Genomic DNA, 25,312 nt, shown 5'->3' with positions numbered 1-25,312 from the left:
AATATATTCATCCAAGACTCATGAATCTAGTTTATAAAGTTAGCATTTTAAAAATGTGAATTTATCAAATTCATCATTCATTATATATTTTATCCTGAGAAACCTTTATAATAGGAATGATGTTACTTTGTTAATATTATGTCATCCTAGAAGCCAGTACTTTACCAGGTTCTTTAGCATTTCTTCATTTTAAAAGTTGTGTTACATGGTCATTAAAACTACAATCTAACTAAATCAAGCACTCTTTTGGTATCACTGATTTCAGCAAGAAAGTTAAGCATGTACTTAAATACCAGCCACTGAAACTGGTAGGACTTAACATTATTAATACTGGTTGGATCAGGAAGTTTTATAGAACAACAGGGAGAAAAAGTAATGAATATGATCTAAAAAAAAGAGTATTAATACATAATTTCAATAGAAAATAGAGAAGCATGAGGAATGATTGTTAGCGTTTGCATGTTCTATTTATAGAATACAGTTCTTAAGTCTCTGCGGTTCATTTAGTAGTTTAGGACATATCTCTAAACTCTAAATATGAATGAATTTCAAATCCATCTAATTATAAAGCCTTGTAGTAAAAAAAACTCGAACTAAAATATTAGAGTTCTCGAATAAAAAGTTTTCAACATTATCAGACATTCTGTGGCTTGTCAGGATGAGAAGAGGTTGACTATTTTTTTGAAAGTGTTTTACAACATTACTGAAATACAGTAGTGATATTCTGCACTGTACTAGATGTGGTGGCCTAAATTTAAACTGCTTATAGCATCATATCAGCTTGTTTTACTTCTTCTGCCAAGCAAGCCTGTCACTTGTTTGTTATTTAATGCCTTTGTCATGCACATTAAAAAAAATATTTTCTTGCAAATTACTTTTTATTATTTCCATGGTCACACAGTCTGCACTTTATAGATGCATGCTGGCATCTCTTTGATAACACGTCAAATGAAAGATATAGCGTATTAATCTAACATTATTAGAGGTAGTATTTGTTAAAAATAAGGGGAAAATTGTTTACTTAAAAGCAATTAAGCCAATTTCATACATAAGTGAAAAAAATAATTGCATTCAACCACATTCAGTGCTGCAAGCTAGCTTTGTTAGGATGTATTTATGTGTTCAACATGTTTTGTTGAAAAGATATGTGTGGTTTAAAAAAAATTATAAAAAGTGGCTTAATTTTATAATAGCCATATTTTTAACTTCTTAACTCATATCTGGCTACAGAAGCAAAATATGTGCTGGAATAACACTGCCAATTCTGGTAAATGCAGATTGAAAGTTTGTGAAAGTAGTATGATTAATTACCTTTTTAAATTCACTGTTTCTTAGTCTCTCTCTCTCTATGTATATATGTTATATTAAAAATTTTTTAACAAGATAAAAACCATACAAATATTGAAAAGAAAGAGTAGATAAAAGTAAAATAGTGCATAGTGAGAAGATAGAAAAAAAAAGAAAAAAAAAGAAAAAGAAAAGATTATAAGGAAACAAATTCTGATCTTAACAGCGGTAATAAATGTGTTTATATTTTGCCCTCTCTAAGGTTATATCATAGTTTCCTTCTTCCTTAAGCTGCCCTTTTTAATCATCAAACCCATAAATCACAAGTTCATTTCTTTTTTCAGCAAAAATGTCCATAAGGGGTTTCCACTCACCAATAAATGTAGTTATTAATCATTCTCTAATCAAACTGGTCAATTTTGCCATCTCTGCTAGTTCTGTCATCTTCACCATCCATTCCTCCATTGTAGGTATCTCAGAGTCTTACCATTTTTACACATATAGTAATCTTGCAGCAGTGATCATATATAACAGTCTTCCATAACTGTTTTCTAATTGTCTATCCATTAATCCCAGCAAAAAAAGTTCTATGCTTGTTAGTCTTGCTTTGCTCATTCTTCCCTCCTTGTTATCTATTCCTTTACTGTTCACTTCTCCCCTTATTTCTATGGCTGTCTTCAGCCAGTTCCTGGGTTACAAATGAGATCCATTTCTAAGTCTGTGTTTAAGTTGAATTTGTAGGTAAGTCAGAACAGGTACATATGGTTCTTATTTAGTGTCAATCAGTCAAATGACTGATGGCGTTTCACCTCTTTCTGATCGCTTTATTATTTCCACTTTATTTTCATCAACACAGTGTTAACGGCAATGTGAACTGACTTAAAATGGCAGACAGCATTCTCCTTCCTCGATCCAACGAACTGCTGAAGCCGCGCAATGTTTTCATGAGCATCACAAAGTAGTGCATGCTTTCATTATTACAAACCATTGTATTTGACTCAATTTTTAATATAATAGGCCTTATGGCAGTCTATTTGTAAGTATGAGTTGTCTGTACGTTGGATGTTCTTAACCCGAGGACTGCCTGTACCCACATTGTCTGCACATAAGCATCCATACATAGAGGACACTTTTGACAGAACCGGCTCAAAAATGAAGCCACTGTTTGAAAATTAAATTGCATACTGTTGATCCTAACCTTTATAGCTTAAATAGCTTAGGGCCTGACTATCTGAGGAATGGCTTCTCCCATTATGAACTGACCTAATCAGAAACCTCTCTCTCCAGCTCATGGAGAGGGTAGGACTTCCTGTTCTGTAAAAAACCAGATGACCACTAGATGGCAGCAGAGTTAGACTTTTCGGTATAGGTAATCCATGCTTAACGACAGTAATTGAGATTGACAACTCCAACTCCATCGCTAAACAACGCTGTCATGAAACACGACATCACTTGACCACACCGAGTTAACGATGGCAATTGCAGCAGTCCCAGTTGTTAGGTGAATCCCACTCAGTCTCAGTGTCCTGTGATCATGTGATCACCATTTGTGACCTTCTGCCAGCTTCCCCACTGGCTTTGCTTATGGAAGGCTGCAGGGAAGGTTGCAAATGGCAATCGCGTGGCCATGGGATGCTGCGATGTTCTAATTGCAAGCCAGTTGCCAAGTGCCCAAATCACAATCACATAACCATGGGGACACTGAATGGCCACAACTACGAGGACCCATTGTAAGTCCTCCTCATTCAGCACTGTTGTAACTTTGAACAGTCGCTGAAAAAGTGGTCATTCAATGAGGATAACGTGTACCACTTTGTGGCCATTTTAGTGATCATATGGCTTTTGCAGTGTAGACCTGGCAGCCTCAGCAGACGGTCTTCTCCCATATCAGTTCCAGGCTGTGGAGCTCTCTTCTTCAAGAATGTGTGGCTGTTTCCCTTTTTCTTTAGGAGGGCAACCTTTTTCTTTAGGAGGATACACCTCCTTCACCAGTCCTTTAATCTGCATTGGATTTAACTTGGAACATTCATTTGTTGATGTTATTGTTAGCGCCTTGAACATGCAAATGCAGTAAATAGGTGGAAAATAAATGCATATTTACATTATATATATTTTCTATCTGCACACCAAAAACGCATACATATTTTACATCATTATTTCAGCTAGGATGGACAAATGGGATTGATCATTATTTAGTGGGAAGGAATTGCATATCAGTGGCCAGTATATATTTGGCCTACAGAAAGTATTCAGTCCCTGGCATCTTCAGACTGGGAGTGTATTGCCAACCAGTGCTGACAATGGACCAGTGATCTATTGTCTGATATAAGTCAGCTTTCTTTCTCCCTATGGTCATATATGCATCTAGTCCTCTTGAGCAGCACAATTACCCATCAAAAGCTCTTGGGAAATTTAAGTGTTTGAAAGGAAAAGATCAGTCCCCCTCCTAATCTGCCCACTCATCCAAATCCTCAAGAGGTTAGGAGACTGATTGAAATGTACAGATAGAGCATCAGCATCTTCTGCCTGAGATCATCAGGGCCAAGGTGTGTTCAGTTCTCACATTCCTCAACAGGAGAAACTTTCTAAAGAAGCACAAGGAAAGCAGGCTTTTGCTGCTGAAGCCAACTCCTGCTCACTTGCCTTGGTCCCAACTTCCACTAAAAATGGAGATGGCAGGGGTGCATGAGAGGGAAACGGAAGGCTCTTCATCACTTCTGCCCCCAGTCAACAGGAATGCTTGCCTTTGAGAACATCTCACTCCACTTCTCAAGCCATCTTGAACTATGTTTTATGATCATAATGGTAGGATGTCCTTTCTCAGGCCCTAACATGACTTGGGAAATCTCTTCCCTTCCTCTGTCATTTTTCTGAATGGTTGAAATAAGGCAAGGGTTATTGGGGGAAGGATAGAGTTCATTACTTTTCTGTTGCTCTTTTGCCTATCTGGATACCAACACTTAGCCAACCTTGGCTGATTTTGAAAATCCAAGCAGGATTGGACCTAGTTAGTACTTGGATGGGAAGGCACTGGTAAATTCCAGAATTATAGGCTGCACCAGGAGGTCAAAAAACTTCCCAGAAAACAATGGCAAAGCACTTCCAAGTCATGAAATCCTCCGGGGTTGAGCTCAGCTCAAAGAGCTTTACTGTTACCTTATTTTAGCCTTATTTTGTTTATAAACTCTGGAATGTGTCTGGTATGCAGATAGTACCAAATAGGTCACCCTCCTAACCCCCAGTAAAATTGCAGCAGTAGCAGCAAGAGCAGGATGTGTTGAAAAATCTAGCTCTTTTCTTGGGTCTATCCCTGTAAACCATTTTTACAGACCTCAAGAGATCTAAGAATGTTACTTACTTGTCCTTCACAGCACTGGAGAAAAATACATTTAACTGGGCTTCACTGTGCCCCTGAATCATAATCTTGTTGCTTGGTAACAATTCCCTTGATCCCCTCAATTCTTGTCAGTGATACTGCATTTGTACTTTGCCCAAATCCTTGATGTGGCAGTTTTAAAATGGAGTGGTTCCATTTTGCATCATCTGCCATCATCATCCCCACTCCACCTCCAAGTTGTTTTTGCACATGGAATCCAGTTTTGGAAAAGAGCTGAGATGTTTCCTGCAATCAACCCAGCATGTAATATAAATGCTTCTTTTCAGATACATCTGGTGATGGCTGTTTTTGTGGATTTATAATTTTTCAAACAACAAGAATAGTTATAGTGATGCTTATTCAGACTGCTATTAACTTGCTTTGGACTTTGGATTGATTGAAAACTTTCTTGCCTGTTCTCCATCAACAGCCGAGTCTCTGACTCCCTAATTGGAAGCTCTGTTGTTATAACTGACTGCCATATTGACAGTACTCCACCTCCAAGACTTCTTAGGAGAAGCATGGATAATGTCTCTTCATTTTTACAGAGATTAAAACTATATTGTACAGCATTTGGGGAAATGCACAATATTTCCTAAATCATACTTAGAGCTATAATCATTCTCAAAATGTATTGTCAAAGTGCTCGCTAAGAGCTATTGAGAAGGAAAAGCTTAGAGAAAAGATGCTTAAGGGAATAACTAAAAGGACAGATTTTCATACAGCAGGTTTTGGATTTCATTTTTATACTGATGATATCAACATCTTGTTTCAAACGCTGCACCCTGCTACTATGTATGTTTTATAATAAGGAGGGATTAAAATACTGAAAATAAAAATAGGAATGTCAGTAATAATCTCCTAAGTAAAAGAGAAAACAATTATTAAAATTGGTTTTTGGTTTCTTTGCAAATTATAGAATTGAGGTATGTTACTGAAAAATAAAGTAGAATTTGAAGACTTTAACAGAAATCCATTAATGTAATAAGATGCTATTACAAACCTGGGGGGAGGATAATTTAACACACCTTCCTTTCAGAGTTTTCTGGTAAAAAAAAAAAGTACTTTGGTTCTCAGCAGGCTAAACTTTCTGACTTATGGCTACTACTTGATGGGCAAGTAGGACCAGGCATATATATGGGATCCTGTCAGTGTACTTGCCCAGACTGCTGCCTAATGTAATTCTTAATTGAACTGACAGAGTTGGTCTCAGAATTGGTGTTAGAGATCCCTAGGCTCAGGATTAGGGGATTTCAAAACGGCTGAGGTGTTTCGAATGGCTAGGAATTCATAGCAGTCATGATAACTATGGACCTAACACAGCTGATCACAGGGCCAACCCATGATGCAAGTCATGTACTTAATTTGGTATTTTGTTCTGTTCGGGTGGAGATTCCTCAGGTTTTCCTGCTCTCATGGATGGATCACTGTCTGATTAAGGCTGGATTAGTGGCTACACCTCATCTCTGTAATGGACTTATTAGGATTATCTGCCTGAAAAGATGATTGGAATCAGCTGGATTCTAAGAGAACGAGGGGCGTGAGGCTGGTTTTTACTATAAATTCCTAGGAGATGTTGGAGTTGACAGTATACCAAATCAAATCGATAGAGCTTTAATGGAGAAAAGGGGAATATATGAAAAACAAGGGAAGGCAAGAATCACACACTGAGAATTTCACATAAAATCAATCCAAACTAGCTTTTTATTATCTCCTAAAAGAATATCTTGGGTGGCAGCACATGTACAGGATTCATTGGAGAAAAGAGGAGGGTGAAAGATCATTTGGACTACCTGCTTGGATGTTGTCAGCCAGACCTTCCTTGCTGCTGCTCTTTCCTTCCTTCTGTGAATACTAGTTCATTGGAAGGACAGATAAAGGGATGGATCTATAGGTAACCGAAAGCTATCCTCTTTAGTTAGACTGATAGTTTTCCCAAGTCAAAGAAAATGTAGCCTATCTCTGATATCTTGGGTCTAGCTAGCCAAGTAGAAATTCTCTAGAGACTAAATCTGCTTTCCTAATGACCCCTTATAGTATGCAAGGTTGATAAAGGTGCAATATAGTTTTTGCTAGATCTGCTATTGTAAAAATTGGATTAGATGGGATGTACTATTCTGGGGGGTGGGATGGGTTAAATCTCACTTATTTAGGTCTCTTAGCATGGAGTCAACTTGCTAGATGGTTTAAGGGACAATTGTCCCATAGCAAACCTAGCAGCTTGTCACAGGCTCAGAGAAAATTTATGCAATTTCCAGCCTCAGATTGACATTGTAAGTTTGAATCAGAAGAGTCATCAGGGCCTTTTCCATTTTCTGACAGTCAAACAAAACAGTTGGTTATTCCTATTGACAAATATGGGGATTTCCTTTCCTCCTGAACGATCCGGACAATATGATGCTGCATTTTTTAAACCTTGCAGATATAAGTAATTTCATGTAAATTTGGCTTGGATTTTGATATGATTTTAAATGTTGCAATTTGGTTCTTCACGCGCTGAATATGTTTCTAAATCTTTAAGTGTATGAGCCCAGATAGAATCAGGGGATTTTAAAAGGATATAACAACCAAAAGTAATAATTCAACTGAAAGAAATGGTTTAGCTCGGTTAAAAAGTTCGGATATGACTATGCATTGTGATATGCTAGCCTTTCATTGTGAGGTTTCTTTTTCAGTGACTGTTTCATTTTGATCATTTGCATCTTGAAGCAGTACCATCTCTCCCAGGGAAACTACGGTGCATGTTTTTGCAATCTATACGGTCCATTCTTAAGAAACCCACGGTCACAATTGTAATCCATACTGCTCCATAACGGTGTTTAGCATTTCAGGCTTCAAATAAATCTAGCTATTCTCTTTGCCCTGCTTAACCTTTTACATATTCCTGATTCATCACAATGTAAGGAAATATGTTGCAAAGGCTACTATTTCCCGAGCATATCAGACTTCTGACCTTGCAGTTGTTGCTTGTAAATCACCGTGTCACATCCGACGGTGGTGGATCATGTTATAAATAAAAGTATTTGCTTGTCAACCATCGTAAGACTGCCAGCACCAGTCTCTGGCTGATATTGAGTTCATAGGCTCAATTCAAATAACTGAATCCCTCTTAGTTCATTTTGCAGCCGTCCCTAGGGCAAATAAGGGCTTCTTCATATGCACACCATATAAAAGAGAGATGCATTAAAAAGTGAGGTAGAACAAGAACATCTGAGCTGACATAAGTCTGTTAAAACTTTATGGACAAAGAGGCAATTTCTCAAATGTTGAAAATCAATGGGAGTCCAGCTTGGGAATTATTATTCATTGTGTCTTGTGGTATTGTGTAAACTTTATTATTCACTTTGTGGACAATGAGAGGAAGTGGGTAGGCAGTACTGCAAAACGATTCCTGACACTTTGTAACATTAAGTTGTACCCCAAAGAATATCTTCCCTGAAACACCTCCACTTTACCACTCTACCGAACCCTTTGTTTTTAAGAGAGAACATCTGCTAAGTTGCTAAGGGAGTGTTGCCATTGTTTTTAAACTGGGATCCAGTTCTGCCTCTTCCTTGTGATAGATCTCAGATTAATTATTATTCAGGAGATGGAATTCTAGATTTATATTACTAATAAGTATGTACTTTGTGTAGCTGCCAGTGCAAGCTGTTTGGAATGCAGGATTGAAAAACGGAGAATTGACATATAAACACTGCAGATCTTGGTAAGCTACAAAGGCAGACAATGCTGTAACAAAAGAGAAAAAAAACCCACATATGTGTCATGGTTCCAACAGGCAACCCTTTCCATCTGACACAGTCACAATTTGCCAAGTGAGCAGCATTTCCCATTCAGCACCTGCTTTATTCAGAGATCTTACTTCCTTCAAAACCATGGGCATTTAGTTATGATTCCTGCATACAAACAAACATCTCATGAAAAGAGACTGTTTCAGGGATCCCATGTTGCTCCTTTGATATAGCTGCAGTTGGATGAGGTTGCTAGAGCAGCAAAATGTTTGGATACCAAATTTAAATCGCAATCCAAGCAAACTCTGTTTTCTAAAGTCTTCAGCAAGGCATGTGGTAACTTAGGAGCGACCATTAAGCAAAACCCTCTGAAATAGGCAAGGAAACACACCTAAGCTTTCTCTTAAGAATGTCTTGCTTCAATAGGAGATCATGCTTTTCAGAAGGAACAGCTCCTCCTGTTTGCCTTCGCATGCCACAAACCCGGTTAGCAAAATTAATTGGGAATGAAATAGAATCTCTGTCATGTGAGAAAAGTTTTTCTAATAAAGTGCAGTGAGCAACATTTGAGATATCAGATTCTATGTCCCTTATTTAGAACAAGAATCTGGACACAGCATGACAGTTTGGGAGGTCATAAATGTTTCTTTGTCCCCTTTCCTTAGAACTTAGAAATGCATTGCTAACCTTTCCAGAATGGCCTTTGAGACCTAACTGGTCCTGATGCATCAAGTAGCCACAGAATACTTTGAGGACTTGGGGGATAATGAGATGGCTGCCTGGGGCCAGAAATGTTGGGGCCAGGAGGCTTAATCCTGTGAAGACCATGCAGATCATAAATAAAAAGTAGTATATTATCTAGTTTTTCAGTTGTATATTCAGTTCTTCATCTAGCAATTGGGGGGAATATTTGCTACACATTCTCCCTTCAATGTCTACAAATAAAGGAACTGTGCCTCACCCAACCAAAATTGGACCTGTTAATAAAACAGCCTGGAATATCCATGAATTAGTCAGAGATGGACTAAGATTAGGGAAATGTATTAGAATGGGGTCAAATTTCTGATGAGATAGCTTAAGCTTAACCTTCTACATGGGGACTAAATGGAGAAAGAGTCACATGTTAAGAGAAAAGGGAAGAGAAAGAGCAGATAAATAAAGCAACTTAGTCATCCAAACTCTATGTTACAGAACCCTGATAAGGAGAAGTGAAATCATATATTAGATTTGAACACATTGTACATGGCAGAAGTTCCCAAAATGTTCCAAATGTAAATGTCAGTCTTCATACCTAATGACAGCTTTTCCCAGCCTGGTGTCTTCATATACATATTGGACTATAATTCCCATCATGTCCAGTCAACATGACCAATCTGGTAGCTTTTAGATTCTACCTTGATTTTGTTTCAACAAACTAAAGCGACTATCCCCCTAGAATATGAATTTATTATATTATATGTACTATATATAAAACCCAGAATTCAGAATTCAGTCTATGAAACCACAGTAGAAGTGAGGCAGAATAGTAAACAGGGAAATCCTGCAAGAGCAATAGTAAATGGCATCTTTAATAGCATCTTCAATACTAACGTATTTATTAGAATGTAAGCTTTTGTAATAACAGTCTATTACATTTATTATTTATTTTTATTGGGTTAATACACAACATGGGGAAAAAAACAAAAAAGAGAAACATAATGTAAAAATAATCAGTTTTTAAAGACAGCAGTAAGCCTTAACCACATGGTATAATACTGATAATTCTTTCCATTTGATCAACAAAGAGCCAGTTCATGAGGGAACACATGCCATTAATTCAAGATGATAAACCCAGAATGGTTCTCTTCCCATTGTAACCAATAAGCTTATTTGCTTGATAAATTCAAAGTTCTTCCTCTATTGATAAGGTTCATATTTTTGATACATAGTTCAACATCAGATTGTCATATTTAATCTTTACTACTGCTCCCCAAAACATAGTAACAAACAAATATTACAGATATTAGACTAAAGAGCGGGACAAGCCCATATCATATGTATAGGTATCTCTCCACTATTTTACCCTTCCAGCATAGCAAACTTGCAGCCCACTTTTCCTAAATATTTCTTGATGTGGCTTTAGTGTTCTTTAAAACACTTGCAGCATAGATGCTGAGTTCTTTTTCAACTAAGAAAATCCAGTTTCTGTTACACACAGAGATCTCACTCATCCCTTTTCCTGGCCTTCATGGGACACTGAAATACAATCACAAATGGCTGGTGTGGGTCTTCCGGGCTGTGTGGCCGTGTTCTGGAAGTTTTGTTTCCTAACGTTTCGCCAGCACCTGTGACTGGCATCTTCAGAGTGCAGGAGCACAGACAGGAGCAGTTCTCTCTGTGCCCAGGGTGATGTAACCCTTTTGTGGGTATTTATAGAGATCTGGGGGGGTGGGGGTGGGGGGGTTGGGTTACTGAGTAGCTGCTTGTTTTGGTGTTAGCATCTGTGTGTATCTTCCTGGGGATTAGGCAGGGTTTTTTCTTCTATTGAATTGTTAACGAGGGGCTGCTAGGGGTGATTAGCAAGTTCATTGTGTGAACTGTTCACATGTCCTGGTGGTTGAGCTGAGTTCGTTGACCTTTTGCAGGCTGTATTTTTCAGGATTGGTAGCCAGGTTTTGTTGATTTTTAGACTCTCCTCTTTTTTATTGAAACTGTGCTGGTGTTTGTGAATCTCAATGGCTTCCCGGTATAGCCTGGTATAGTGGCTGTTGGTGTTGTCCAGTATCTCTGTGTTTTCAAATAGGATTTTGTGTCCAGTGTGCTTGAGAGCATGTTCAGCTACTGCAGATTTTTCTGGTTGCTGCAGTGTCTTTCGTGTTCTTTTATCCTGGTATGGATGCTGCATTTTGTGGTCCTGATGTATACTTGCCTGCAACTGCATGGTATGCGGTATACTCCTGCGGCGGTGAGGGGATCCCTTTTGTCTTTTGCTGATTTTAGCACTTCTTGTACTTTTCTGGTGGGTCTGAAGATTGTTTGGAAATTGTGTTTTTCCATCAGTTTTGCTCCTGTCTGAGCTCCTGCACTCTGAAGATGCCGGTCACAGGTGCTGGCGAAATGTTATGAAACAAAACTTCCAGAACACGGCCACACAGCCCGGAAGACCCACACCAGCCATCGTATGCCGGCCATGAAAGCCTTCGACAATACACAATCACAAATCTTTGTTGTACTTTGACAGATCATAAGAGACATTATCAGCCCAATGCCTCTACCTTAGACTCATACAGAAGGTACCATTTAGGCCACTGAATCCAACCTGTGTTCATTGTACAAAGTCATATTAAAGCACTCCCAACAACTTCCTAAATCTACAGATAATTTGTATGTATGTAGCAAAATAAAGGTAGGTCATTTGCAAGTAATTTGGATTAATGATGTGGAATGTCTTGTTTTAGCAAATCAATGGGTTGTAGTCTTAGAATGTTAAATTAGTGATGTATGATCTTAAGATGAAATTAATTCAATAAAAGATTCTTTTTCAAGCATACCCCAGAGAATGTACAGGGCGGATTGGGTTTCTGCCTCTATATGCCGACATGTATGCCAGATACACATATGCAGTATGGCAGGAGGGGCTTTGACTCATGTGCTTGCTCTACATTGACATAATTTGGTTTAATATTTATAGGGTTGTAAATAGAGTGTTCAGGAAAGACATAAGGGTCAAAGACGTGAATATGATGTTAAATTATATTTCAAAATGTTGGAACCTGTCAAAGTATGAAGAACTGTGGATTTATTGATCATGGGCAATAAAATAAAGCAAAGAAGATTGCTTAATTTTTATGGAAAAACTCTAGTATACCCAAATTAAAATCCTAGATAGAAGACATGCTTACATTGTCTACAGTTGATGCAGGAAAACTGATCAATATTATTCCATGTGCTTAAGATTTAATTTGTTGTTTAAAACTTGAGTGCCACTACATATGTACTTGTTTTAATATTTTTTAAAAATCTATTTTATTTCTTTTTCCTCTAAGCTTTAACTATTTTCTGGATTACTTCATTTTTATTTTCTGTATTACCATTTATTATTGTATATGCTTGTTGCTTCCTTTTTCTTTTCTTCTACAGATTAAAAAGCAATACAATATTTTTAAAATAAAGGATATGACCACTGCAGAATAAATAGAATAAATATTTATTATATGAACACCCCCATAAACTTGTGCACTAGATTTGTTTTCTTAAGTAAAGATCATTACATTTGAAATTCTATTATTTTCAGCCCTATCAACATTATTTTGATTTCTGTTTCTCTCTCCTATGTCTCATCTAATTTGCAAATCTGGTCAGCATGCCATTCATCATATCTTTCAAGTCATTCATAAAAATGTTTAACAATATTGGAATCAAGACCAAAGCCAGTAATATCTAGTAGTATTCAACATCTACATAAAATGTCCTTCCAGTTTGATGAAGAACTTCCTTCAGTATTGTTTTCGAGATAGCTCTGGATTTATAATAACAATCATACTATCCAGGCCACATTTAACAAGCTTGCTAATTAGAACATTCCCAACTTAGAATATATAACATCCAATGTTCAAGTCCCCTTATGGCGTAAGAAAGAGACTTGCCAATTCTGCAAGTTACTTGAGAGAAGTGGGCAGGTGAATATTACTAGATCAGAGCATACAGTATAAACTGGTAAAATGTATAGCTGATATATAGTATTCCAAGTTCACAGATTCATAAAGTTCAGTAGATTCTGTTTCAGGCTCCATATAAGATAATCTCTAAGATGCCTACAAGTGATGTTATTCCTTTGTTAGGTGAAATTCAAGAAAGGAAGGTCCTGCTTGATTATTCAGCTGTACCATTCTGTCAAGTTGAACAATACTTCACTTCCTAGAGGAAGTCATGCTACAACCATGAACCTCATGACTGTCCACAGAAAAAGCCGTGTGGCTTTGCAGATGCCCCAGGCAAGAGATTTTGAAGACTGGATTCACCAGCTAAAAATATCATATAGGGCCAAGCAAAATGAGGCACGCCTCAAAATCAAGAAGAATGATCTTCAGATACTTGGCGGATCTGGAGTAGGAGATGGTATAAGGAAGGAGTAGTAGTGGTAGGTGGAGAACATATGTAGCATATGGACTGAATTTGCATAATCTTGATTTATTGTATAAACAATTGTTCAGAATCCCACATCATGGTAAGCCATAAAGTGCAGTTTATAAACCATAAGGCTGAATTCACACCATTTTAATCCATAACTGAACAATTCACATTACAGTTTAGAGTGTTGTATAAACTAGATCCTTGCCTACGTAGCAAAATGTCCTAAAAGCAGCATTCATCAACTTGAAAATGTACCAGACTGTGCACATAGGCATCCATTTCTGATCACAAAATGATATAATGTGTGTTGTGATGTCAAGAGGTAAGCCCTGTCCTTTCATACTTGCCCTGCAGTGTTGCATGCAAGTATGCAAGGGGAGGAGTTTGCATCACAATGCATGTTTTGTCAGTTTTCTTCCTTCTGGATCCCTATGCAGTTTTCCTGTTTCTATACTACCACACAAAGTGCCCTTTAAAGCATTCTTTTTCTAGTTCTCTGCAGAAAGACAGAGAAATTTTGTTCAGCCTAATCACAATTCGCTGCTTTGACTTTTGTTATGTCTGGCAGAAATCAAGAAAACAGTGCAAGGCCTTTATTTACAGTGATGCTTTATTTTTCTCCCCCAGCACGTTAGTATGAACAAGTAAGGGAAATCCGGCTTATCTTGGCATCCATTTGCCACGACTTGATGTAATCAGCTTTTAAGTCAGACTGTTCGATTTTAGATACCTTGTTGACTGCTTCCAGTATCACTTTGTCCCTTTGCCCAAACATCAGGCAACCATGATCAGCTCAACTTCCACCCTCCACTAGAAGCTGATTATCTCTTTACACTCATGACAACCTTTGACTCTGATCCTGTTTTTCTTCTGGAAAGCAGCTTATTAGTTTCTCAGAAATCCTCATCTGTAGGCCTATTACTTTGCTAAGTTAATGAACAAGAGCCATCTGGACTCATGCCTGGCCGTGTTTGTACCTATGACTGCATTTGTTCTCACTAGTCACATAAGCTATATGTTCACTGGTAAAGCATACTTTATATTTTTTAAAAGTGGAAATCTAGAGGCCAGTGGAATAATCAAGACTATAGCAACGGAGCTGAGACTTCAAGCAGAATAGAGTATAAGTGATAATTAAACTAAATTTTACTTACTTAATTACACTCCTCAAATATATTGTTCTTTCTTTCTAATTTAACAAAGACCGTGCATCTTTAAATTTTGGCTTCTATTAATTAACCAGGTAAGAAATTTCAGAGCCTGGCCAAATCCAAATTATCATTTAAACTGCAGAACTGTGTAAATTCATAATGCAATGTAGTTTATCAGTACAGACATTAGCAGATGTAGAGGGACATTCAAATTCATAGAAAGGTTGGCTTCATATAGTCTGCTAGGCTAAAATATGCTTAGCTAGCATGTGTCATAGAGTGCTTGGTGAACCCAGTTTAATTGTTCAGTAAACCATGTTTAAGTAAATTATGCTTTGTGTATAGTGCAAACATTGCTAGAGTGTTTGCAATTACTATGGATCTATGTCATTTAGGTAGGTGGAGACACCTAGTTGACCTTGGCTGATCTCGCCAAAAGATTAAGCAAATCCAGGCCTGGTTACTACTTTGGTGGAGACTGCCTGGAAATATCATTATTTTAAATAAATTGTGTGGGCAAAAAAATCTGGAAAAAAGATTGTGGAAAACTTATTTATTGTTGCCAAGAAAATGTGAACATGTACATGGTCTCCCAGACCTCAACTTAATTTGAAGGAGAATTTATCTTTAGAAAGCTAGATAGCTAGAAGATAATCAGTTATTGATTTCCTCTATCCTAAATATATTTAATATCTGACTGCTAAAAAAGAGGTATAGTGCTAAAAGACTAATTAGTTTATGGAGGATTCAGTTCTAAAACAGATCAAGCCAAATGGAATATTTTAATTCCTGGGAATCACTTGTATGTGGAAGACTAATCAGAAACAGGAAGCAAGATAAGGTGGAGATCCGGTGCAGAGAACCTGCGGCCTTTACATGGTTGTTGAATTATAACTTTCAGCCACTCCTCATCATTGCCCAAGCTGTCTTAGGCTATTGGTAATTAAAATTCAGCAATGTTCCTGATCCCTAAGATACACCGTTCATGATGTTCTAAATAATTTTAATGACATATCTAAATGAATCCCTGAACATGCAAGCAGAACCTAAACTAGAAAAAAGCACATTTGTTCAGATTAATGAAAAAGATTGAAAAGCAGGACAAATAACACATTTGAATTTTAATAACAAAATATTTAGACAGATATCATGACCAGAATACTATTATTACTACTTGCATAGCTTCTACTGATTTTATTATCAGTATTATTATTATCAGTAATATGAGAAAGTTTTGTAGATACTGTACAGAATCTTGTTTTCTTGTGCCCTTTGGGGCATTTGAAACCCCTCTAATTGCTTTTGCTGAACATTAAACTTTGGATTTGCCTCTCTTATTTTGCTGTTGCTTCAGCATTGTATTTTTAAATATGTTATTGCTATGTTGTTGTAACCAATACTCAGGCTATTTAAAGGGCAATGATAATTCTATAAACAGACATATAAATACACTGGCTATTACACTATAATTAAAGTAAATTGTATACTAATGAATATGTTATAATCAATGTCTATTTTCATCATCTGGTGCTATGTAGTTTAGCCTACCTAACCACTATACGCACTGAATTGCATTCCCTTGTTTCCTGTGTAGAAATAGAAGCCCAATTTTAACTCTCTTTGAAACATTAACCTAACAAGATTGCAGCTTAGTGTTTATTGTCCTGATCCTGCTTAAAGCATCAGACTTTGTCACTAGAATGCCTTTAGAGCTGCAGCCTTCATCACATGGTTACTTCCAAACACATGCTGAACTATACTAACCAGACCAAGAAATAAAGCTGCTGAGGTTTTTCTATTGACCTGAATGGAAGTTGTAATAGTTGAGGGCTATTTGAGCTGTAGGAGGTCTGCATGAATTTCAAAAGGATGCTTTTTGTAGTACTTTCCATGGGAGCAAAAAGAAAAAGTTCATCCCTTATTCAACTTCCATGAGTTGTAACTTTCTAATAGTACCTAAGGGTACCAAAATATAATGTTGAAAGGTGGCAAATACTCCATAGTTAACCAAGTTTCCATGCTATATACAACTTGTTTTACTATCTTGTTTGCATTTGCTAAGCTCCACATAAGGAGCATTGAAAATAACATTCATGTTATAATTATTATTATTAATAATTATTATTATGTCATCTAATCCTGTATAGTTTTTGCATTCTTGGTTTAGTTTCTAACCAAAATCAGAAATTCAGGGAAGTATTGAAGCAAGTATCTGAAATATATTTGTGTTTCCCTTTGGAATCTAATACCATTTGTCCATATAAACTGCTTAGCACGTTTGAACCCTCTAAACCAGTGTTTTTCAAACTTGGCAACGTTAAGATGAGTGGAGAATTCTGGGAGTTGAAATCCACTTATCTTAAGTTGCCAAGTTTGAAAAACATTGCTCTACACTGTAAGGTGAAGCACTGGCAAGTTCAAGCTTTAAGAAATGTATGTAAACTTAAGGCATATCTCTCAACTTTCAAACCATCACCTGATACCTTTCAAGTACTATTGCTCTTAGAAAAAAATGAAAAAGGGACATGGATGAGAGTGCTGAAAAATACTCCATGTAGTTAACTTGCATTATCCACAAAGTGACGCATGACTTTCCTTTGCAATTTTTCTTACTTTCTTCAGAGTCTTGATATCAGTACTAAATCAATTTGTGGAATGAGTTTCTCCAGAAGTTGTAATCTATATCATAGCTTCTGTCTGGAGAAGCCATTATTCTAATACGGGGCACACATAAGATTGTATTGGAATCATCCCTCAAAATTTAAACATGAGTAATACGTATTAAGATTTTTTAATGTAATTTCAAAATATCCCAATAAGAATTTAGCTATAATGAAAATAAAATATGTCTAAGATGTTTGGGAGACAAGGGCTAAGCTAAACTATATAGTTGGCACAAGTAATGAACTTCTTGGAAGGAGGCAATCCAGTCATTCAACAACTTATTCACATGGTTTAGAACAGAGATTCCTTCCAGCATATAAATCTATCACAGTAGTTGAGTGCATAATGGGGACATTGATGAACTGATAAAGAATTCTTATGTTCCAGTCCTAATTCCATTGTTGAAATTAAATTATACTGGAATTCTGTTATAACCCTTTGGGTGGATCTTTTTAGACAAAGATGATATGCTGAGGTAGCTCTGGAAACCACCAAACTAGTGGCTTGGGAAGAACTGGCTCTGGGGAAGAATTTAATCCAGATTATCAAGTACAACCTCCAAAATCACAAGCTCAAAAGGATGAAGGATAGAAAAGTACCAAGTTGCAGGAAATGGTTATCTATAAATACTCCTAGGAGTTGCTATTACACTTCTCTTCTGAATCTTGGTCTGTCCTTTGACTACTCTGTGGCTGTTCCTTTAGACTTAGTGGATTCTGATCTCTGAAAAGAAATATAAGATAGCAATATAAATACTTCATCAAAAGTTTGATTGTGCCCTCTGTGACACCTTTCTGTACATTTTTTTGCTATTAAATTATTATTACTATTATATTTTAAGAAAAGAAATTCTAGTTTAGATGCCCAAACTGTCTTAAAATTAATGGTATTTTAGAAATATTGGCCAAAAGTTTTAGCTGAGACACTTCAGAAGCATAAACAGATGTTTTTTAAAAAAGGAAATAAATAACGTTTCATCCTTTCCAATCAAACAGGTGCAGGAACTGCAATCTACTTGCAGAGAATGTAAGAGATAAAATGTAATGAGTTCATTACATTTCCTCCCACCCCCACAATTGCCTAAAGTTTAGAGCCTATAATAGTTTCAATCACAAATCTATCTACTCTGACTCAGAATCAGATTTACCAGGCCTATCAAGGATATTAAGATTGGATCTATCAACCAGAAAGATTATAGGAAGCAATCAATTAACATTACCTTTGCACCGAAAGAGAAACCACAGAATTGAAGACCTTGATTCTGCAAATAACGTTAACTTATGAGACTAGTCCCATTTTTAAATAATACATACTCAGTTGGGAAGGAGTCATTTCCAAGAATATGGCTTACTTGTTTCTCTAGTTTTTACATTCATTGTATAATGTGTTAACATGCATTATAGTCAAGTCTGTCCTAAAGATGACCCAGAAATGATTAGTATGGAAGGCAGCTGCTTAAGGAATTTTAAAAAGTCCACTGAAAATGAATCTATTTCCACAATCAAATCTGAAGGTTCTGGCACTTACCTCTAAAGACCTACATGGCCTGTGCCACTATAATTGAAGGAAAAATATTCATAGATCAACCTTCTTCTGCACTGAACCCATAGCCTGGTGTGTCCCCTTCCAACTGTCCCAAGCATCAGTGGGACAGCAATTTTCTGTTGGGCTTCTCCATTTCTAGAATTCTCTCCAAGGCCAATCGTTTGGAATTCCTCCATTATCATTTGGACGCCAACCAGATCCTCCTACAAAGCAGCCTGAAAGAGTAACTTTGAGCAGCAGATGCCACTGAGAACACAGTTTCCCACATTCACCATGTTCTTGAGACTCCAAGACCAGGATGAGAACAGCCTTACACTTCAGATGTGCAACTAGCCTATTGTCACTGCAATCTAAAGTATATAATAGGAGATATACTTTTAATTGTTAAAAGAATAATGCTGGGACGGGAATAATCAGAACTGGACCATGGTACACAGATGCCAGGGTTAACTCTTTCCTTTGTACCAATGCAAATCTATCCCTTTCTTGAAGCTGGTATTTGCCTGGCATGAAGGGAATTCATGCAAACATGAAAACCACAGTTGGGGCTGTGATCTCAAATTGTACTAAATAATACCAAAGATTTTACTGAATAGTCTTTTCCAGAACACCCAACATGCAAAAGAACCCCAGAATTCTCACTGTTGTTCAAGGTTGGCTGTATTGCTGCTTTTTAATAATAAATACATAAATGTTGAAAGGGACCACAGTTCTTGTTTTACATAGTAACCATTCATGAAGAAATGGCCTTGAAACACATCCAAGTGCTGGAGGCACACAATTTATTGTTCCTGCTGGAAGCAAGAACATCTCTGACTGTGGCCTTATTTTTTATGTTTTTATAAAAAAAAACATTCTGAGTAATCCGATGGCTCAGAAAAGGGTCTCCAGAGGGCAACATAAAATTTAAAACTTCAAAATAATATATAAACTCTAATAATAAATAAAATATAGCTATGACAACACTGCATCTACTACTAGCTCAGTGTGGCAGGCCTTCCATAAATCTATACGCCAAATGCTTTCTTTAAATAGCTATATGTCTATCCATTTTGGGAGCAAAAGAGCCAATATAAAATTACTCAAAAATGGTGGACCACTTAGCTACTGGTCCAAGCAATTAGACTGACGAACTACAGCAATGTCATCTTTCAAGACAAACTTGTCATTTATAGGAAATGCCCTACTACATAACATTAAAGATCTATCTAAAACATCGTCCCATTTCATAGACTGGAAAACCTAATCCCTTTGCCTGTCACAGTGGAGAACCTAAAGGCAATCCTCTGAGAAATTGGAACTGTAATCTTGGATGCTCTGCCTGTAATGAATGCAGCCTGTCTATGTTCACTACCTAGGTTGCAAAATTGCAGTACACATACTATAAAACCATCATAGATCTCCAATGTGCTTTCAATCAAAAGAAAGTAAAATACAGACAATACTGACCCTGACACATCCCACTCTTCAGGGAATTGAAATAAACACAACAATAGACCTTCCTATGCATCAAATGTGAGGGATGAGGTCCAAGAAATGTGCCATGATAACTTTGCCAGTGCCACAAGATCTTCGTTTTTGTTTCATAGGTAAGATAAAATTTCTTTAAGTTCACCTGTCCCCAAAGTGAGTGAATATCACTCCCACGTTTGTAGGCAGAAATGGCCCTGTGAAAATTGAGAATATGATATCTAGGACACAATTACCTTCCACCTGCATTTCAAAAACAGAGAAGGATAAACAGCAGTAAGGGATTTTCTAGAAAATGACAAAGATAATATATTAAAATGTCAACAAAATCTACTGCTTTAAAATATCACAGTGTAACTAGAATTAAACATTTAGAAATGAGGTTTTGGACTATCTTAAACTTGAACAAAATATGAGACAAAGTCCCTAATAATAGTACCAGAATAAAAATTCAGCCAAATTACCCTGCCTGTGCTTTAGTACAGTCATAATTGCAAAAATATCTGAACAAAAAACGAAGCAGAATCCCAATGCAACCATATGAAAATAATCAGGATAGTCAAATACATTGTATATACATGATTTTAGAAATATACAAGATTAACAAGATGCCAAACCCTCTATTGCGAAAACAGACAAGAGAAAAACATTTTAATAGGTTCAGTTATATAATCACATGGCATATTTAATAAAAAAAGTAAACAGCAAAACTTAAAATGCTTGGTGAGACAAAGAACAAAAAGAGGAAAATCCACAGAATGTCCAAAACCCTTTTATCTCTGGTAACTGAAGTGAAAACAACTCATGTGAAATACATAATTTCAAAATGGCTTGGGCGACGGACTACTTGTTACAGTTGCTGAATATATTTTTGAATCAATTGTGAGAGTCATACATTCTCCAAGGCCTGGGTATTAAAAGAGGAAATGGTTGTATTACAGCTGCAGATACAGGACTGAAGGAAAACAGTGAGGAAAAACAACAACTACCGTACGATTTTGAACCTTCCAAAAATAAATAAATAAATAAATATGTAAACACCCACAAACTTATTCAAGGAAGCAAAATGGACCTCATTACACTTTTACACTGGCATATTTCCATGCCACAAACCCTCTGCAAATCCTCAGATCCAGTCTTGCAATTGTGCGCTGTTTATTCAACACCATCCATTGCCAGATTAGTACCACACACCCTGCCCTGCCCCTGTATCACATTTGTTTTTGTTGTGAAAAGGAGAAAAAAAAACATATGAAACACAATTGCTGGTGGGTTGGCTGATGGGCACCAAGGTGCAAAGGGCAACCTGTCAGCCATGGGAACCTCTAAGGTAGGGTTACCAGAAACCTGAACAGGCAAAGGAGGACACAGATAACCAGAAAGGAGGACAAATGGGAGGAAAAGGAGGACACACTATTTAACTTTCTTGTGTCCATGACACCTTACAGCAAAAAACTTCCAAAAAAAAAGTGCTTAGGCCTACATGAAATTACTTTTTCCAGCATCAGAAAGACTAGTTTTTCAATTGCAATATTTTTCAACAAACCTTTACTTTCAAGAACATATGCTGGCAATAATTTAGAATCAACGTTGACGTGCTTTCCAAATTTCACCATAGAGAGGGATGACAAGTCATGTGATCTACAGACTACAGTGATCATAGATTTGAAGTGGCTAGATAGAAGCCAAATACTGGAATCAGGAAATTAATTATGTAAATCTAGGCTGTTGAGTCTGTCGACAGAAGAGGAAGGAAAGAAGCAGACAATTTACCAAGTCACAATACTCAAAAGTTTCAACAACTACTGTTGTGAAAACAGTTCCTCCCAAAAAACAACCCAAGACACTCAAACTGCTGGACAATAGTTGATTGCAAAGCTATGCCTGCTGGACAGAGGACAAAAAGGAGACATGCGGGTGGGTGGGGGGTGAGTGTTATGGCCCAGTATAAGTGCAGCCAGGCAGGTGGGCACTATGGAGTGCAGATGGGGGAGTGCTGCGGGCAAGCATGTGCTACCGAGTACAAGATCCCCAGACTCCTTGGGAGGAAAAACAGCAGGAGTGGGAGCAACTTACAGGAGCAACTTGTGACCTTCCCTGCTGGCTTCCCCATTGACTTTGCTTGTGGGAAGAGTGGCAGGAAAGGTTGCAAATGGCGATCATGTGACTGTGGGACTTGATTGCCAAGCACCTGAATTGTGATCACGTGACCGCAGGGGTGCTGTGATGGCCTGAACTTCAAGGACCAGTTTTAAGTACCACTTGTTCAGCGCCATCATAACTTTGAAGGGTCGCTGAACGAGTAGTCAGAATCCAAGGACTACCTGTACATGAATATTGCACAGATACAAAAAGGGAAAGACAGCCAAAATAAGCAGCTAAAATTCACTGGTGGGCAAAAAAAAGGCCCAAATATTGATTCTGATTTTTTTCATTTTTACTAATTCATAATTATGTATAATTATAATCTAATTAGGTAGCTTAGACTTTAATGCAATTTATAACCTATTTCTATTAGCTTTAAATACAGTTAAGACTGATAGAAATGTATGACGAAGACTTCCGAGAACATAACAATTATAAAACAAAAACAAAAATCAAACCCTGAAATGAGGGTGGAAAGGGGATAGCATAAATAACCAATTGTTCTGTGTGCCCTGCCTCTCCAGTAATGTTCTCATCTATGCACTAAATCTCTTCGAAAGCAATGGTGCTGAATGAGGTGGGGATATGTTTTTTATTAAATCACACAAGAAAGGGAATCATAGTTCCAAATAGTGTCCAGTTTTGATTGTTCCATTATGTCTTTATTGTCGGTGAGAGTCCTATGAACCAAATAGCCGTGAGTGAATTTTCTGTGGAAAATCCTGTAGCTGTTTTCCATTGTTCTGTTGTTTCCCTTCATGCTGCCTGCTATAGAAAAAGTATAACTGTTGTACACAATACCGGGCTGATTCCTGCATGTTCTCCGGATTGTATTAATAGAGTAGTAAGTTTACATGGCAACCTCCTGGGTAACCCCTAGGAATAATTTTTATAGCAGTTTCCTTTGATTTTGCTAATGCTATCTTTAGCAGTAATTTTTCTCACACCTAAGTCTGGCTATTTGGGGCCAAGGGTGTCTGAAAGAGATCCTGTACCCATAATCATATGAAGTAGAGAAACGAATTTCCCCTAGCTTTGTGAGCAGGGTCCTTCGATAATGTTGTATCTTTCAAATAATTTTCATATCATGATATCGAACCTGTGAAAATAAGTCTTACATAGGAAAGGCAGTCTGAAATGGTGATAAAATGTAACTAAGCAGTGGAAATTACAGTACATTATTTGCAACCTGATTTGCACTTACACAAGGTGAAGTATTGAAGTTAAACGATGAATTCCAAGTGTTGAGAGACTTGGATTACTTCTGAAATCAGCCTAAAATTGAGGATGAAACAATCATAGCAGGAAGAATTATATAATTGTAATAGGTTGCTGTATGTTTTTAGCAATGTTCTCTAGCTTTATTTGTAATGGCTGCCAGGTTAGTAAAGCTAGAACCATGTTTATTTTTGCTATAACGTAAACTAAATTAATCTAATTAATCTAAGCTCTAAAGAAATGAAAGCAGAAGACCATTGTATTAGTCCATAGGTATGTGGTAGAAATTGAAATTACACAGATATGTGACTCATAATTCCTTGACACAAACCCCAGCCATTCATACTTGCATCCTGATGTCATATACAGTACAAGTACATGTATCATGCAGTTTCTAGTATGACATCACAGTTTGTTTCATCATTTGTCCCATACCCTTCTCCCTTGGTAGTTAATTCTGTGAGTGCTTTATTCTATTATAAAGAGTTCAGACATCAGTTTGATCGATTGGATACAGAAAGAACACAGTACTATTTTTGAATTACATAAGTTGTTCACATCAATATGTGAGCATGTTCTCATACATCCAGGATTTTTGAAGAATGTGAAATTAAATCTTTCATATTTCAAACTGAATTGATCATGTGAATTGATCACGCAATAGAATATTGAAGTGGACCATTCCTGAACAAAACCTGCTCCAGGTCACAGAATTATGATGCCACTAGGTCTGTTCCTACTATTTTTTCTCTTTAAATGCATCTGCAGGATACAGGGAAAACAAATCAGATTAGTAGTGTGATGTGAAAAAACTAGAGCCCTGCTCACAGCTGCAAAGAGAAGCCATGCATGAGTTAATTAAAGATAATAGTAGGGTTTGGCACAAAGCACTTTGGCTTCAGTAAACTTTTTCTTCTATTTGTCTATGATCTAATACAGGAAAACAATAAGCATTAACTATTTATCCACCACCTAAAATCTAAGGAGAGTAAAAAGAAAATTACTTGAACTTAGGAAGTAGAAAAATTATTAACCAAAGTACTGCTAGTTTTGGTCTATGTCTTCTAGAATCATCCAGTACTATTCTCTTAGGTATTGTAAGAAAGAAGAATTGAGAGAATCATTGTAAACTTTAATGATCAGAATCCTAAATATACATACTGTATTCATAGATAAGCTTAAATGAAATCAAATGTATTCCCTTTAAAAGAGGTATGTTACAAATGGATTGTGAAGACCAGTATGGTTGCCTTCAACAATAATTAAATGGAAAGAGTAGCGATTCAATCTAGGCCTTGTATTCTTGTTCCCTCTGTTCCTAATGGTTGATTGATATACTAAATGTTTTCTAGGATATGAAAAGATTGTGGAATAGAGTCATTCTATTCTGTCCATCCATCCAGTCTATCTCATTTGTCTCATCAAAATGAGTTTAATTTTGCCGATATGACTAAATGGTATGCCAATATTATGTTCTCTATAATATATCTTTACAACTCCCACGTTGTATTGTATACTCTTGACTGACCAAAGATCAGAATACTCCTTCTATCTGTGATGGCCATCCTCTTTCCCTGAGTGCGCACAGCTTCAAGAAGGACACACATGAAGTG

At 36.9% G+C, this 25,312-nt stretch overlaps 1 pseudogene; it reads left to right on the top strand.

Annotated features, from left to right (window-relative positions):
- The first annotated feature begins 13,313 nt into the window (after positions 1-13,313).
- LOC103061425 (nicotinamide phosphoribosyltransferase pseudogene) overlaps positions 13,314-25,312 on the top strand; it is a 32,376-nt pseudogene continuing 20,377 nt past the window's right edge.

Source organism: Python bivittatus, unplaced genomic scaffold, assembly GCF_059951505.1.
Source record: "Python bivittatus isolate LINGU-HERP-01145 unplaced genomic scaffold, Pbiv_v1 ctg000840_np1212, whole genome shotgun sequence".
Taxonomy (NCBI): domain Eukaryota; kingdom Metazoa; phylum Chordata; class Lepidosauria; order Squamata; family Pythonidae; genus Python; species Python bivittatus.
The sequence above is the reverse complement of the archived record's forward strand: the minus strand, read 5'-3'. Positions and strand labels throughout refer to the sequence as shown.